A 17,870-nucleotide genomic window follows, 5' to 3' on the forward strand; every position below is an offset into this window, starting at 1 on the left:
GCATCCTACTGAAGAATGAATGGGTCAACCAGGAAATTAAAGAAGAATTAAAAAAATTCATGGAAACCAATGAAAATTAAAACAAACTGTTCAAAATCTTTGGGATACAGCAAAGGCAGTCCTAAGAGGAAAGTATATAGCAATACAAGCCTTTCTCAAGAAGCAAGAAAGGTCTCAAGTACACAACCTAACCCTACACCTAAAGGAGCTGGAGAAAGAACAGCAAATAAAGCCTAAACCCAGCAGGAGAAGAGAAATAATAAAGATCAGAGCAGAAATCAATGAAATAGAAGCCAAAAGAACAGTACAACAGATCAACGAAACTAGGAGCTGGTTCTTTGAAAGAATTAACAAGATTGATAAGCCCCTGGCCAGACTTATCAAAAAGAAAAGAGAAATGACCCAATCAACAAAATCGTGAATGAAAGAGGAGAAATCACAACCAACTCCAAAGAAATACAAACAATTATAAGAACATATTATGAGCAACTCTATGCCAGCAAATTAGATAACCTGGAAGTAATGGATGCATTCCTAGAGATGTATCAACTACCAAAACTGAACCAGGAAGAAATAGAAAACCTGAACAGACCTATAACCACTAAGGAAATAGAAGCAGTCATCAAAAATCTCCCAAAACACAAAAGCCCAGGGGCAGATGGCTTCCCAGGGGAATTCTACCAAACATTTCAAGAAGAGTTAATACCTATCCTTCTGAAACTGTTCCAAAAAATAGAAATGGAAGGAAAACTTCCAAACTCATTTTATGAGGCCAGCATTACCTTGATCCCAAAACCAGACAAAGACCCCATCAAAAAGGAGAACTACAGACCAATATCCCTGATGACCATGGATGCAAAAATTCTCACCAAAATACTAGCCAACAGGATCCAACAGTACATTAAAAGGATTATTCACCACGACCAAGTGGGATTTACCCCTGGGCTGCAAGGTTGGTTCACCATCCATAAATCAATCAACGTGATACAATACATTAACAAAAGAAAGAACAAGAATCATATGATCCTCTCAATAGATGCAGAAAAAGCATTTGACAAAGTACAGCATCCTTTCTTAATCAAAACTCTTCAGAGTACAGGCATAGAGGGTACATACCTCAATATCATAAAAGCCATCTATGAAAAACCTACAGCGAATATCATTCTCAATGGGGAAAAACAGAGAGCTTCCCCCCTAAGGTCAGGAACGCGGCAGGGATGTCCACTATCACCACTGCTATTCAACATAGTATTAGAAGTCCTAGCCACAGCAATCAGACAACAAAAAGAAATCAAAGGCATCCAAATTGGCAAAGAAGAAGTCAAACTCTCACTCTTTGCAGATGATATGATACTTTATGTGGAAAATCCCAAAGACTCCACCCCAAAACTGCTAGAACTCATACAGGAATTCAGTCAAGTGGCAGGATATAAAATCAATGCACAGAAGTCAGTGGCATTCCTATACACCAACAACAAGTCAGAAGAAAGAGAAATTAAGGAGTCGATCCCATTTACAATTGCATCCAAAACCATAAGATACCTAGGAATAAATCTAATCAAAGAGGCAAAGGATCTGTACTCAGAAAACTATAAAATACTCATGAAAGAAATTGAGGAAGACACAAAGAAATGGAAAAACGTTCCAGGCTCATGGATTGGAAGAACAAATATTGTGAAGATGTCAATGCTACCTAGAGCAATCTACACATTCAATGCAATCCCCATCAAAATACCATCCACTTTCTTCAAAGAAATGGAACAAATAATCCTAAAATTTGTATGGAACCAGAAAAGACCCTGCATAGCCAGAGGAATGTTGAAAAAGAAAAGCAAAGCTGGCGGCATCACAATTCCGGACTTCCAGCTCTACTACAAAGCTGTCATCATCAAGACAGTATGGTATTGGCACAAAAACAGACACATAGATCAATGGAACAGAATAGAGAGCCCAGAAAGGGACCCTCAACTCTATGGTCAACTCATCTTTGACAAAGCAGGAAAGAATGTCCAATGGAAAAAAGACAGTCTCTTCAACAAATGGTGTTGGGAAAATTGGACAGCCACATGCAGAAGAATGAAACTGGACCATTTCCTTACACCACACACAAAAATAGACTCCAAATGGTTGAAAGACCTCAATGTGAGACAGGAGTCCATCAAAATCCTAAAGGAGAACACAGGCAGCAACCTCTTCGACCTCAGCCGCAGCAGCTTCTTCCTAGAAACATCGCCAAAGGCAAGGGAAGCAAGGGCAAAAATGAACTATTGGGACTTGATCAAGATAAAAAGCTTTTGCAAGGCAAAGGAAACAGTCAACAAAACCAAAAGACAACTGACAGAATGGGAGAAGATATTTGCAAATGACATATCAGATAAGGGGCTAGTATCCAAAATCTATAAAGAACTCATCAAACTCAACACCAAAAGAACAAAGAATCCAATCAAGAAATGGGCAGAAGACATGAACAGACATTTTTCCAAAGAAGACATCCAAACGGCCAACAGACACATGAAAAAGTGTTCAATATCGCTCGGCATCAGGGAAATCCAAATCAAAACCTCAATGAGATACCACCTCACACCAGTCAGAATGGCTAAAATTAACAAGTCAGGAAATGACAGATGTTGGCGGGGATGCGGAGAAAGGGGATCCCTCCTCCACTGTTGGTGGGAATGCAAGCTGGTGCAGCCACTCTGGAAAACAGTATGGAGGTTCCTCAAAAAGTTGAAAATAGAGCTGCCATATGATCCAGCAATTGCACTCCTGGGTATTTACCCTAAAGATACAAAAGTAGGGACCCGAAAGGGTACGTGCACCCCGATGTTTATAGCAGCAATGTCCACAATAGCCAAACTGTGGATAGAGCCAAGATGTCCATCAACAGATGAATGGATAAAGAAGATGTGGCATATATATACAATGGAATATTATGCAGCCATCAAAAGGAATGAGATCTTGCCATTTGCAAGGACGTGGATGGAACTGGAGGGTATTATGCTGAGCGAAATAAGTCAAACAGAGAAAGACATGTATCATATGACCTCACTGATATGAGGAATTCTTAATCTCAGGAAACAAACTGAGGGCTGCTGGAGTGGGGGGTGGGGTGGGAGGGATGGGGTGACTGGGTGATGTACACTGGGGAGGGTATGTGCTCTGGTAAGCGCTGTGAATTGTGCAAGACTGTTGAATCTCAGATCTGTACCTCTGAAACAAATAATGCAATATATGTTAAGAAAGATAAAAGAAGAAGAAGAATGTAGCAGGAGGGGAAGAATGAAGGGGGAGAAATCGGAGGGGGAGAAGAACCATGAGAGACGATGGACTCTGAAAAACAAACTGAGGGTTCTAGAGGGGAGGGGGGTGGGAGGATGGGTTAGCCTGGTGATCGGTATTGAGGAGGGCACGTTCTGCATGGAGCACTGGGTGTTATGCAGAAACAATGAATCATGGAACACTATATCTAAAACTAATGATGTAATGTATGGGGATTAACAGAACAATAAAAAAATTAAAAAAAAATAAGTAAATAATATAGGACAATTTGTATAGCTGTGAGGTATGAGACATGAGAAAGAATTGATTAAGTATTATGAATGTTTCTATCTGAAAAATGAAACAAGTAGATAGTGATTAAATGAGGATAGCAAGCACATATTTATTAGATTAGATAATTTGGATTAGAATTTTATCTGACTTGAGCTTTTAATACTAGCATCTTTTCCCTGAATAGTATGGTAACTTAAGCATCAGGTAATCCATATAATTGTCTTAAGCATCAGGTAATCCATATAATTGTCAGTATTCATTGAAATTTTATGTCTGCTTGCACCCAGAACAACAAGGAATAAATAAGATACAATGAAATAATAACAACCCAAAGTTATTACTGCAGCTATGTATTTACTCCAGTTCAGCAGCACCAAGGAAGACCCATATTCATGGCTACGTTAACTGTCTGACCACATTTCTTTTGAGATAAATAGATCATAAGAATTAAACACAATTTGTATTTGGGTTATGTGATTTGATTGATTTTATGATTAAACATGTGTCCCTTCCTGGACTATAAACTCTATAAATATAGTCACGGATGCTGGGTATTTCCTTCCTGAGGGGCCAGCTCCTAGCACACCACAGGTGCAATAAATCGTTAAATACATGAGGAAGATTTTGTAAAATACATGCACACATGCATGTGTGTGTGTGTATATATATATGTGTGTGTGTATATATACATACATATATGGTAAATATAAATATATAAATATATAAATATAAAATAATTAAATATTTAAAAATGATTAAACAATTTCACAATACAATCCTATATACTTATGACCTAATTGCAAAGGCCAAGATTAGCAAAGCTAATGGGAATAGTTTGTAGAGAATTTGACCCAGTGATTCTTATGGAACAGATTTCCTGAAAAAATAATGGACCCAAACAAAACCTATCAGAATACTGTGTCTCTTGTCTCTTTTTGTTTCTATTGAGCTTCTTAGCTGCATTTTTCCCCCTAGGCATTGTGGCCTCCAATTTATGATATAAAAGGCAAAACACCTTTTCTCAATTTTCAATTTGAAAAACATTGTTAAGACTGACAGGGCTTAGGTCACCTGTTCTCACCTGAACCAATCCTATGGCAAGAGGGATGGGGCACGCTGACTGGCCTGACTCGGGTGAAAGCATGGCTCTGCAATGGGCAGCCCCAGCATAATCAAGGAAAGTGGAATTTGCCCAAAGGAGGAAGGTACGTGACAAGTTCCCAGAAAAACAGGTTCTACTATGTCCCACTCTGCAGCACCTGAGTGAGACAGAGTAACAACCCAGTGCACTGAAGTGCAAAATTCAAGAGAGTAAGGGGGTGTAAATGTTCACAGAGCAAGCTACAGTGAACATCTAACTGATCTACAATGAACACTGGACACACTGACTTGCACCTCCTGTCCAAATGAATGGCACCATGACCATTCTTAGCCCTCACCTCAGTCTTTCATCAAGTAAGCTAAAGAATATAATTACTCTCTTTATCAGCATTATCATTCCAGCCAGCCACACATCTGGGCAAGAGACCCATGTGGGAAAAGCTGTGGACACCCAGCATCTGTGTGTGTCCTGTACTGGGCAGACATGAAAAAACAAACCCATTTACTGTGTGTGTGTAAATAACCTGGTCACACCCAACACAGAAGGCTCAGGGTATGATCTGTATGATCTTTAAAATAACTGGGATGGATTCCCATATACACCTGTGTAAATAGATTTATTAACTTCATGTAATTTAAGAAAAGATAAAATTTGTAAGTAAACCGATTTATAAGTTTTAGAAATATGCTGCAGCCATCACCAATTTTCATTTGACTTAAGTAGGATGTGGTTTCCCTGAAGCTGCTCTTTTGACAGTGAGAAAATCTTGATCCCCAAAGATGGGATTTACACAAGCAGGTCTACACTGTCCTCTAATAGAGGCACAGAGACACATGCAGACTTGAGCACACAAGGGTGAAATAGTATAAGAAGTTCACACTCTTGATTGACTCCAGAATGGGAATTTCCACCAAGACAACTGTCTTATTATGAAAATGAATTTTAACAGGCTTATAATTTTGTTTTTAACAATTACATTTTACCAACTGTGAATTACAGACATACCCCAGAGATATTGTGGGTTCAGTTCTAAACCATTGCAATAAACTGAGTCAAATGAGTGTTTTGGTTTCCCAGTGTATACAAAAGTTATGTTTACACTATACTGTAGTCTATTAAGCATGCGATAGCATTATGTCTAAAAAAATGTACATACCTTAATTTAAAAATATTTTATTGCTAAAAAATGTAAACTATCATCTAAGCTCTCAGCAAATTGTAATCACTGATCACCATAACAAATATAATGATAATGAAAAGTTTGAAATATTGTGAGAATTACCAAAATGTGACAGAGCAAATACTGTTGGGAAAATGGTGCTGACACACTTGCTCAACTCAGGGTTGCCACAAACCTTCATTTTATGAAAAACACAGTATCTGCAAAGTGCAATAAAGGGAAGAGCAATAAAAAGAGGTATGCCTGTAATGAGCACATGCTTGTAAGGAAAGTGGAAATATGTACAGGACAATGTGTCAAAGGGAAGAAAGACATATCAGTGACAATTCTCTGTATACAGCAAATTAAACATGAATTTAGGGCTCAGGACACTCACAAACCCTGTCATTTGAGCAAATGACTCTTATTTCTGTCTTCTTTGTTTTGAATGGATCCTGTATGTTTTGGAACACTACTTCATTAGCTATTATGTCTCCACCAAATCACTGATTGATGCTGGTCATATAGGCTGGCATCCCTAGAAAGCAGCAAACCACTTGATGAAAACTTTCAGGAAAAAACAAAGTAGTGTCTGCTGAGAAAGCCCGTGAGTGCTCTAGGTTTTCATTGATGTATTTTTAATCTGGAAGATAGATGTGTTGATTCCAAACACCTTTCAAATTCTCTGCCAAGTTTTCACATTTGTCTGGCTGCCAAGGTCTGGGACACAGGAAGCAACAGAGCACAGAGGCACATGATCGTGGTGAAACAAGGGACAGACTTCTTTCTTGAAACAGAAACCACTCAGCCCTGCTGAGGCCCTCTTCCAGCCACATGCCCTAAAAGTTGGTGGGTAACTTAGGGTTCTTCACTTGACAGTCTGCATGACATCATGCTCTGCGCGAGCTATGGCTAGGACATGAGGAAGCCTGTTGTTGGCACTTATATCCCAGTCTCAGGCATCCTCAGTCTGCTCTTTGTAGATGAAAAGGAAAACGCTTTACACAGAATCTGAGTGGTCATTCAGCATCTGCCTGGTCAGGGCTTTGAGGACTGGTCTAATTCAACAAGATTGTCCCCTGATATACAGTATTTAATATAAAATCATGTTAGACAGTAAGAAAAAAATATCCTATGTAAAAAACATATTAAGTGAAAAATTATAGCATTAAATTTTATAATATTATTTATCCTATTTCATTTTGATTTAAGAGTCTAAAAGGTAGGTAGTTTGCAGGAAATGAGTGACAAGTAATCCATAATAAAGGATAATAGAAAACTAAAGAGGACTGAGAATTATTTTAAGATGTTCTCTTTTTGTGGAGAGGTGGCAGAGTTTATCCAGGATCATCTAAGAGAAAATATAGCTTTAGGAAAAAAAATGTAACTTCCAGCAATTAGTAGGTCTATTCAGGAAAGCAAGGCGTAATTGAAGAACCTGAATGTCAAAAGTTGTGATTTTGTAATTTATTTAAAAACATATATGTTTAAATTGTATAGTAGAAATGGTCCTCATTTAATGGATGTTGTGTCATTTGTAAATTTGGGTATCTATTATTTAGAATTTACAAGGAACAATTTTATTATAATTGGAAAAGTATAATGTACTTGCCACTAGGTGGCAATGTTCCTCATGTGTAACTGCCACCATGGGAGGCAGGCAATAGGTAAAGTGTTAATGGCGCAGCTCAATGAACCATTGAACAAATCAGCCTAGTTTTGTGATTTTTTTCTCGTGGGAGCATAAGTGGAGTGTGTTCTAGAGAAGGCCACCTAACATGAGGATCTTTGGTGGTATTGGTTAAGCTAGTGTGATGTAGATCAGATTTGATGGAAAGGATGGGCTAAAAGAGAAGTCTACATCTGACAGTTATCTCTGGATAATGGTCCAAGGAAGGAATGAAGGTGCAAAATCAAAATGATGGGGCCAGACTTGATGAAGATTATCAGTGCTGAGGCTCCTGTGCATGACATCACTGAGGGAGTTAGATAGACATGACTGTGAGTGGATAGAGGGTTATGGAATGCTAAAGACATTCTGGAATGTCATTATGGAATGGCAAGAAACATACTAAAAATGGGTGAAGGATGGTGAGAAAGATAACCAAAAAAGTCCAAATAAAAGAGGTTATTGGGAAGTAACAGAGGGCTAATGATCTGGAAGCAGGTGGAAGACAGTGTACCAACTTGCTTCTTGGGTTTGAGCAGAGGGTGATGAGGGAAAAGTAGCAATTCTAAGAAAGAGTGTCTTTTAAAAATGGCACAGTCAAAGGAAGATCCAGATCCCTTCTACTGAGAATAAGGAATGTAGGGGGGGAAAAAATCCATTCTAATAAATTAGAACTGTTTTCTCCCCCAAACTGTCCTATGAGATACTGGAGAAGTATTCCACGAGAAAAGAGATTCAATATTTAGAGTCACTCTGTAGTGGATCACCCAACCAAGATACTTTTGAAAGTGAAAGGAGAAGATGTTAATATGCCAGGCAACAGGACTCAAATGGGAAAAGAGATATACGACCATTATTCTTAGAGTCAAAAAGTTTGGGAAAATTGACCACTATACCCTTGGTATGAAGATTCCTAATGCACATAAGCATACTGAAGCATCTGATGCATTTCACAGCAAGGAATGTGCCTAATCTCGATAAATCTAACGTTGCAGATCTGTTTGATGATGAAAATTTCATTTCCATTTAGCAGATATTCACATGTCCAAGACCCAGTGCCCATGAGAACACAGTTTCAGAAACATGGCATGGTACTGCCTCCAGGAGAGTCAGACAGAAGCAAATGGAGCTGAGAGTATAGAAAGGACCAGTACTTAAATCAAAACACACTGTAGACCTAAATGTAAAATGTTGAAACTTTAAAACTTCTGGGAAAAAAAAAGGAGAAAATCTAGGAAAACCTTGGGCTTGGTCAACATCAAAAGCATGATCCATGAAAGAAAAATTATAAGTTGGACTTCATTAAAATTTAAAAATTTATTATTCAAAAGAATTTTTAAAAAATGAAAAGGCAAGCCACAGTTAGGTAGAAAATATTTGCAAAACACATATCTGATTTGTATCCAAAATATACAAAAAAAAAAAAAAAACTCTTAAAACCCAGTAATAAGAAACAATCCAATTTAAAAATAGGCCAAAAAATCTGAAAAGCCACATTACTGAAGATATACAAGTGGCAAATAACCTTAAGAAAGATGTTCAACCCTGACATTAGAGAATTTCAAATTAAAATGTAATGAGAAACCACTGCATCCTACAAGGGTGACCAAAATCCTCAAAACTGGCAATACCCATTGCTGAAAAGGATGCAAAACGCAACAGCCACACTGGAAGACAGTTAGGCAGTTTCATACAAAGCTAAATGTAGACTTACCATAAAATTCATCAGTTGTACTCCTAAGTATTTAACCAACTGACCTGAAAACTTATGCACACACAAAACATGCACATGAATGTTTATAGCAGCTTTATAGAGACTTTAAAAAGATCAGACTTTGTCAGGAATTTCAGGTGGGAAGTTGAATAGGCAAAGCATGGGGGATTTTTAGGGCAGTAAAACTATTCTGTACAATACTGTAATCATAGATACATGACGCTATCCATTTGCCAAAATGTCACAAACTTTAAAGCACAAAGAATGAATGTTAATTGTGCAAACTTAAAAAAAATAATTTAGGAGGTTGTGGAATCCCAGGATGGAATCTAGAATTTGCCAAGCAATCTAACTGTGCTACAAATATATGAAACAATCTCCCTGAAGGGGTGAGAGAAAGATGCTGACCTAAATAACTCTATAAATGTGTGATGTCTGTTAGACTAAAGGCAAAAGGAACTGCATGTAAGCACTGTTTGTATCCCAGGAGAGTATGGGTTCACAATTCTGATTCTGTAACACATGTATACCAGAGTTGAACAATGAATGAATGGCAGACAGTGGGAGCCAGTACTCTCACTGTTGGAGTGGGAGTTTACCAATAAGCAAGGGAAGGAGGGCTATAAGGATCCATGTAGTAATGGACCGGAGTTGTAGATATTAGTATAAACTCATGTTTAGCTTAATATAGATATGATTAATATGATTGTAGAAGTATTTATAGACGTGTATACACAGGCTAGTATATATACATACATCTCTTTGCTCTGTCTGCTGACAAGTCCTAGAATCAACCACCCTCCAGTATCAATGAGCACATTTAGCACCCAGATATTGATTTCTATTGCCATTCTGCAATAAAAGGAACAAGGACTCTGTGGAGAAATGGCTGGTGTGGGCATGGGGAAGCACACAAGATAAGCCTGGAATATCTTGTAGTGCCAGAAAGTAAGAAAGTGTTTTTTGTTTTTTGTTTTTTTAAAAAAATGATGGTGTATGCTGAAGGGACACAGGACACAGCAGCCAACTAAAAGAGCTCCCACCGCCCAAAGCTGGCAACATTTGAGCAACAAAATAAAGCAGTGTTGGATTATAACCCAAATTTAAATAAACACCCATGAGCCATAATGATATTAAGGACTGAATGAATCAATAAATAAATGGGGAAGAAAAGACAAATCCCCTTCGCAGAAAGATTTCTAATATTTATGTAGACACTCCACTGTCAAGCATGTGGAACATAGCTTCCCACCCCTTCAATATGGGCCACACGGAGTGCCTCCTTTGCAAAGACTGCAGTATGGAAATGAAGTGGGGAAGAGTAACTTTACAGTGGAGAACCCTGACAACCAGGACTTAAGGCAGACAGTCATGTCCACATCAACAATGGAGGGTCATCTGAAAGGCCCAAAGAGCAGACTCTGCCAGGGACTTGTTCCAAACCAATAAGCGTCTCCAACAAAAGAACAATTAGGAGCTATGGGGCTATAAGAAGTTCTAGTTAGTTTTCTTTCTTTAACCTTCTAAGAAGGTATATTGCCAATATACACAAACTATTAGGGAGGCTAGACCCCAGCAGAAGATGCAAAGATATTTAGTGACTTCCAGACTTTCTTAGCTCCCCATGGATATAAATAAGTGACCCCACTAACTACCAGCACTTTGTCTGCAGACAGTTATCTCATGCTTCTTGCCCCTAAGATGCATCTGCATCTCAGAGTCAGGGGGCAGGGGGATCCTGGGAGACCTGTTCAAGTTCCAGTATTACATCATTACCCCTATAACCCCCAAACATTCCAGAGGCTAATAATTACTGCCAAATATGCCCAAGGCATTTCTTGTTTTCAGCAAATTGTAAAACATCTTGATGTTATTGGTTCTGAGACCATGTTAAAAAATCCCAAAATTATAACTTACAGAAAATAAAAACAGAAAGACAAAGATCATTATTTCATGGTAAGACAGGCAAGTCATCCTTGTGGACATCATTTGTCCTCACTAATTATTTGTTCACAATATGGAGTGATAGTAATAGTAGCAGCATTTAACATTCCATATTGATATATCCATTTTGTGTTTTTCCAACACCACCAAACAATTAATTATCCACAGACACTGTCAGGGTGTCCCACAGATTCAACTTGATTCTGACACCATCTACCTGGAGACAGTATCAGATCCCACAGGTTAAGGGCTCAGCCCCCAAGACTGCCCCCACTTCAGGCACCAATCACAAGTCCAGGCTGTTACCTGTGCTTCTGACTAATTGGTGATAAATCAGAGGTTCCCATGTCCCCTTTCTTGAGTTTGACTAATTTTCTAGAGCATCTCACAGAACTGAGATTACCAGTTTATTACAAAGGATATTGAAGGATATGAATGATTACTAGATTACTAGTAAGATTACCAGTTTATTACAAAGGATATTGAAGGATATGAATGAATAGTCAGATGGAGGTATACATAAGAGCTGTTTCCATGAAGCTAGAGCTGTGCACAAGGATGTGTTCTGGTTCAGCAACCTGAAAGCTTTCCAAACCCCATCCTTTTGGGGATTTATGAAGACTTCATTACACAGACATTAAATCATTGGCTATTGGTGATTGGCTCAACTGCCAGCCCCTTTCCCGCCTCTGAGGTCAGGGGGTTGAGACTGAAAATGCCAACATTTAATCACATGGTTCATTTCCCCAGCAACAAGCTTCCATTCTATGGTTATCTAGGGGCTCTCCAAAAAAATCGCCTCATTAATATAAATTCAGGTGAGTTTGAAAAGGGTTTGTTATGAATATCAAGCACATTTATCACACTCATCATTTAGGAATTCCAATGATTTTAGGAGCTCTGGGCCAGAAATGGAGATTAAGACCAAATATGTACTTCTTGTTATAAATTACCATATCACAATATGTTGTGTTTTTTAATGTATTACTAACTGTACTTTTAGTCAGTTCTCACACACACACAAAAAAAACACACAAAGTAGACATACTCGATAAGCCCGTTTATAAATGATGAGACAGGCTCACACACCCGGTGAGTTTTGAGGCCAGGACTCAGGTCCAGGTATGTCTCCTTCCATAGAATCTCAGCCACTTCCTCTCCACTGCTATCCAACTGTCCCAGGTAGTCATCAGTGTTGGCAAGAGGATATTTCATCTTCTCAATGGTGGACACATCATCTTAGGTATATGTTTGGCTGATAATAATCAAAAATAAGAATAAAATTTTAATAAATGGATAAAAATAAAGATGTACATTGAAAACTTGCTCCATGTCGCACCCCAATTATCAAAAGTTGTATAACCAGTGAATGGAACTATTTATTTATCAGACAAATCATTTTCTACGATTTTTGTTAGCCAAATCTGGCACCAGATTTTCCAACCCAAAAGTATAAGAGAAGAGCAATAAAGGAGGAAAGTTATAGCTTTTTCAACCTCTCAGCTCCTGTGTGTTCCTCTGTTGGCAAGAGCAGGAGTCAGAGGTTCTCTGTGCGGAAATAAACAAAGGCCATCCAAATGAGAACAAGCAGAGGCTATTTATTCAGCACTTGCTAGAACAAGGAAGTCAGCCACCATCATTTGCACTTGGCTGAGACTCAAAGGCAGGGAGAGGAGAGGGAAAGCTTATAGGAAAAAAGGGAAAGTGTCATGATAAGAGGCTGTTGGCATGGGAGGCTGGGGGCAGGGGAACTAGAAGTGGGACATCCTGTGTGATTGGTTTGGCTTTTTCCAGTTGGTCCTGATTTGGGAGCAGGGGGCAAAACTCAGGGAAGCTAGCAGTCATTGACCAAGTCCTGACTACTCTTGGCTGATTCCTGCAGAGGTTGTGGTTTGGCTTTCCTGGCAGGTTGCTGCAGAGGTTGTACAGAGTTCTATTGGCATATGTGATCTGGCCCCACATGTATATTCAGTTTCTCATCCAGGTAACCTTAATTACAGATGACTATCTTTCACTTTGACAGTTGAGAGTGGGTGGGGTATGGGGGGTGCATAAAAAGGAAGTAGAAGACTGATCCTAGAAATTATGGAGTGAGACTAACACAAATATAGAAAAGAATAGGAACATGTGCATGCGAACACGTGCGTGTGCACACATACACACACACACACACAGATTGGCACTCCTGCCACTATGTTAGGGATAGCTGTCCTCTCATCACCAGAGGTCTCCTTAGAACATGTCTTAGACTTGCTTCCTACTTGATGACACACATAAAAGTAAGGTGACTGTCTGGAAGCCACGGACACTGCACAAAATTAGCTTTCTCTCCACCATTATTACCTTTTGCCAATAACTGTGTGGCATAGCAACTCATGTGATTTTCCCAGAGATATACCCATTTGCAAAAATGGGACATGAACCATATCCCTGTAATTAAAACTGGCTTCCATCTCAATCTTCTAGTGCATCTAATTGCAAATAATAATGATAAGGATCAGTCATCCCCAGGACCACACAGCTTCTTGGTAAATTTGCAGTCTTCAATTTAGTCAAATTCCAGATATTCTACCTTTCCTTCCTTCTAGGCATTGGGAGGCCTCAGCCTCAGTGAGAAAGGCCATTCAACTTTCTGCCACTGTCTTCTCTTGGTGATGTACAACTCTCTGTAGTGACCTGTGTCCATTTCCACTGTTGAACTTTCTGCACGAATGCTGCTTCTAAACCCTAAACATAAATAAGACACCATCTTATTTATATATATATATTATAACTCCATCTCCAGGGGCAGCAGAGGAGCCTTCCTGAACGAGAGTCTGAATTCTCTGTCCTTTCCCTGCTTGAGAGATCATATCTAGCTGTCCCCACCTGGAGGGGTAACTTTGTCAGCTAGTACACTTCCCAAATCTTTAGACCTAAACAGGTCAGCAAAATATGGCTCACAGCAACACCCCTTTTGTAAATAGAGCTTTGTTGGTACACAGTGCCCATTTGTGTGTGTATTGTCTGTGCTGCTTCCTGGGTACAAAAACCAACTAAGTAGTAGCAGTAGAACCTTAATGGCTAAATATTTGTTATCTGGCCCCTTAAGAAGAAGTTGCCAACCTCTAGTCTAAATATAGGTTTAAGCGTTGCAGTTTTGAACTGCTAAGTTACACTGATCCCTTTTCCCTTCACAGAGAGGAGACTGGCAGCAGCCCTGCTGATGGCCCCAGAGCTCTGGTGAATGAGTGCAATCCTGGGCACAGCCAGGCACACTCACAGGTAAAGCAAGATCCCTTCTCTCCCCGACAATGTGTGAACAGCTCACTCCACACACCCTAAGTCACCCTCACTTTGAGGAAGCCTGTTGCCCAGATGGATCGAGATCCCCTCTTCATGGCCTTCCTTGATTTGTCCTTCTTGGGCAGGCAGCATAGCCCCAGTCCAAACCATGGCTGAGCCATGGGACTCATTTTGGTTCCTGAGATGTTTGCAGGTAGGATGCAACAGAGGCTTGAACATGGGCCCTGTGGTGGCAAACTCACAATCCTATTGTGGCACTGGGACTGATGGAACCCACACCTCCTTCCTTCCGCATGACCCCTTTGCTTCTCACACTGCTTATGATGCCCTAAGGATCATCCTGTGCAGCCTTCACCAAAGAGCCAGTGCCCTCTTGGCACATCCACAGGAGCATGATGTGGATACAAAGAATTCTAACATCCAGAAATGTAAGAAGGGTTATGTTATAGAACAGGTCAAATATGAAAAGCAATTGCCTGGACTGTAGTCTGGACAAATGGATAGAAGTCTGTGTCCACAAATCAACTTTATCCCTTTGGGCAACAGAGACAAATCACGAATTGGCTTCAAATGGGTTTCTGCTCTAAGTTTAATCACCACAAGTTCCAGAAATGATCATAGAATGGTGAAGCTCTTAGGATGAAGAAGATAACTTTATTACCATTCAATAAAATAGAGGGTGATGTGTCATTACTGCTTCACTCCTAGGAAAGCAAGGTTGTTTGAAGCAGTTTCTGAGTCTCTAACAAAGGGTCTCCAGAGTGTGTTATTCAATGGCATTTACAAATGCCAAGTGTTTGCATGGCTCACGGGATCCCCAGAGCACTGCCTTCAAAACACTTCCCTGGATATGAGTGGGAAGGAAAGACAAGAAAATGGAAACCTGGCCAACTCTCCTGCATGCCTACTGGTGTGCTCATCCAAGAGCCAGGCCTTCCTCCACAAGGATGACTTCTAATTTTCCCTAGGGCCCTGCTCCAGAAGTTCCCTAGGACCTGAATAGGAACACTGGATCCCAAGCGTGGGCGCAAACATGCACACACACAAATATACACTTACACATGTACACCTTATAAGTACATGCATGTGCAGACACAGACACATATATACACACCCACATCCACCTACATACACACATGTATATGCACATTCACATGCTCATACTTTGTTGACTATGTGGACTTTTCCATTTTTTTGAAGGATGTTCACACTTAATTCTCCATTTCTATTCTGTCCCTTAGAAATAACTCATAAACCTGCTTTGGCAGCTCTGAAGCACATATTGTCGGCCACATCCCAGCAGCTTTAGAAATCATCTTAGGTGGAAATGCCATCTTAAAGGCGTATTTAATTGCTCATTGCACAAGCTAAGGGGATGTGAGGAAGAGTCATACAGAACCACAGGTGAACACGGAGATCTCTGAAGTGTTAGGAAGACCAGCCCTGGTGGACTGGGACCTTTCAAGCCAATTACTCTGAATTTTTTTTCCTTTTGTCCCAATATGTCTCTGGCAATCCTTTCATTTCTAATCTTTCAGTCTCTCTCTTTCTATCTCATATAAATACATAGATTTGAATTTTACTTTGTTAGCCAAACTGAAATTTTTTTTTTTTTGGTAAAAACTCAGTTAAGTCCATTTACATTATATATTTGATGTTAGTTCTGTCATAGTGTTTATCATATTTCATGGCATATTCATTATATCCTATTGTTTTATATTTCATATCTTTCAAGTCAAGCTAATACTTTTCACACAAAAGCATATTCTTGTGAAATTCAAAATTAAAGGGGAGAGGGGCACCTGGGTGGCTCAGTCGTTAAGCGTCTGCCCTCGGCTCAGGTCATGATCCCAGGGTCCTGGGAGCGAGTCCCACATCGGGCTCCTTGCTCAGCGGGGAGCCTGCTTCTCCCTCTGCCGTTCCCTGCCACTCTGCCTACTTGTGATTCCTCTCTCTCTCTCTCTCTCTGTGTCAAATAAATAAATTAAATCTTAAAAAAAAAAAATTAAAGGGCAGAATAGCCAACAAAAGAATAAATGAAACAATGAGCCATCGTGTCTCCATTGAGGTCTAATTTTTTTTAAATATTTTTTTATTAACATAGAACATATTATTTGTTTCAGGGGTACAGGTCTGTGACTCATCAGTCTTACACAATTCACAGCATAACACATACCCTCCCCAGTGTCTATCACCCAGCCACTCCATCCCTCCCACCCCCCCTTCCACTCCAGCAACCCTCAGTTTTTTTTTCTGAGATTAAGAGTCTCTTATGGTTTGTCTCCCTCTCTGTTTTCATCTGGTTTCATTTTTCCCTCTCTTCCCCTATTATCCTCTGTCTTGTTTCTCAAATTCCTGTGCATACCTTTGCTTAGTGAATTCTCCCAGAATGCTGAATGAGAAATTAGAGCCATGAGCCCACAACAAGGAATGGGTCAGAGAAGAGTGTGACTCTGACATGGGACCAAGTCCATGGCCCACACCTGAAAGACACAATAGTCAGGAGAGCATTCTGTAAAACATACAACATCACACAAACATAAGCAACAGTTATTATCATTGCCCTGAGCCCCAGGTGTGGAGTCCGTAACTTGATGAAAGTCATGGACTCCTTGGGAGTGTGACAAGAGCACCTCGGCTTGCCCACAGGTGAACCAGGCATCCCTCACCATGCGGTTAACCTTACAGCACTCCAGGGGTCATGTTCACAGCATAATATCAACTGGAACAATAATACTAGATTCCAGGGATGTTAGGAGGCCTGAAATTCTACACAGATTATCTGTGATACAATAGGATGCAAACCAGGAAAATTATACTCACCATTTTGGTTTGGTGTAAGGATAAGATATAATAAATGCAAGGTTTCTGTAACTGTCCTTGGCAATAATATACCCTCAGTAAACAGTAGTAGTTATTATTTTCCTTTTAGTTTGTTAAAGTAAAAAATTAATCTGTTATATACCCCTGCTCTGCATACATTATAGAGATGAAATACTGTAATAAGTCTCAAAATATTTAGAGAAGTTACTCACATTCAAAAAGTTCCTCTGATCCTTACTCAGTGTTCCTCTGATCTTTACTCAGACCTCGCCTCTGCCACATTCTTGGGGACATGACTATAGAACGAAGCTGTGTGGTTCTGAACAGCCAGGGTTGCAGCAGATGCATGGAGGGGTTATTACCCAACAGTTAAGGAGGTAATTACCCACTCCAACCTCATCCACAGAAGGAGAAGGATGGAATTTTTTTTGCTGAGGAGCTTCCAGAACTAACATTCTGTTATTCTACATCTCATAAACTGTTGAGTGAAGGAGTAGTGATGACAATGCTGATAGCAAGACTTCACAGTGCTCACTCATCACGTTCCCAGCAGAGGTGAGCTTACAGAACCAGGCTATGTTCTCAGTAGTCAGTACATGGGAAAGCACCGCTGCATGCCAGT

The 17,870-nt window shown here is 39.8% G+C and overlaps 1 long non-coding RNA gene across 1 annotated transcript; it reads right to left on the reverse strand.

Moving 5' to 3' along the window:
• Positions 1 to 12,127: 12,127 nt before the first annotated feature.
• On the reverse strand, positions 12,128 to 17,721 carry LOC118553006 (uncharacterized). Its single transcript, XR_004925774.2, has 3 exons — positions 17,461 to 17,721; positions 16,791 to 16,908; positions 12,128 to 12,395 (listed from the first exon to the last, which is right to left on the reverse strand). It is a non-coding gene; the product is annotated as an uncharacterized LOC118553006 (long non-coding RNA).
• Positions 17,722 to 17,870: the final 149 nt, after the last annotated feature.

Source organism: Halichoerus grypus, chromosome 8 (assembly GCF_964656455.1).
Source record: "Halichoerus grypus chromosome 8, mHalGry1.hap1.1, whole genome shotgun sequence".
In the NCBI taxonomy this organism is placed as follows: domain Eukaryota; kingdom Metazoa; phylum Chordata; class Mammalia; order Carnivora; family Phocidae; genus Halichoerus; species Halichoerus grypus.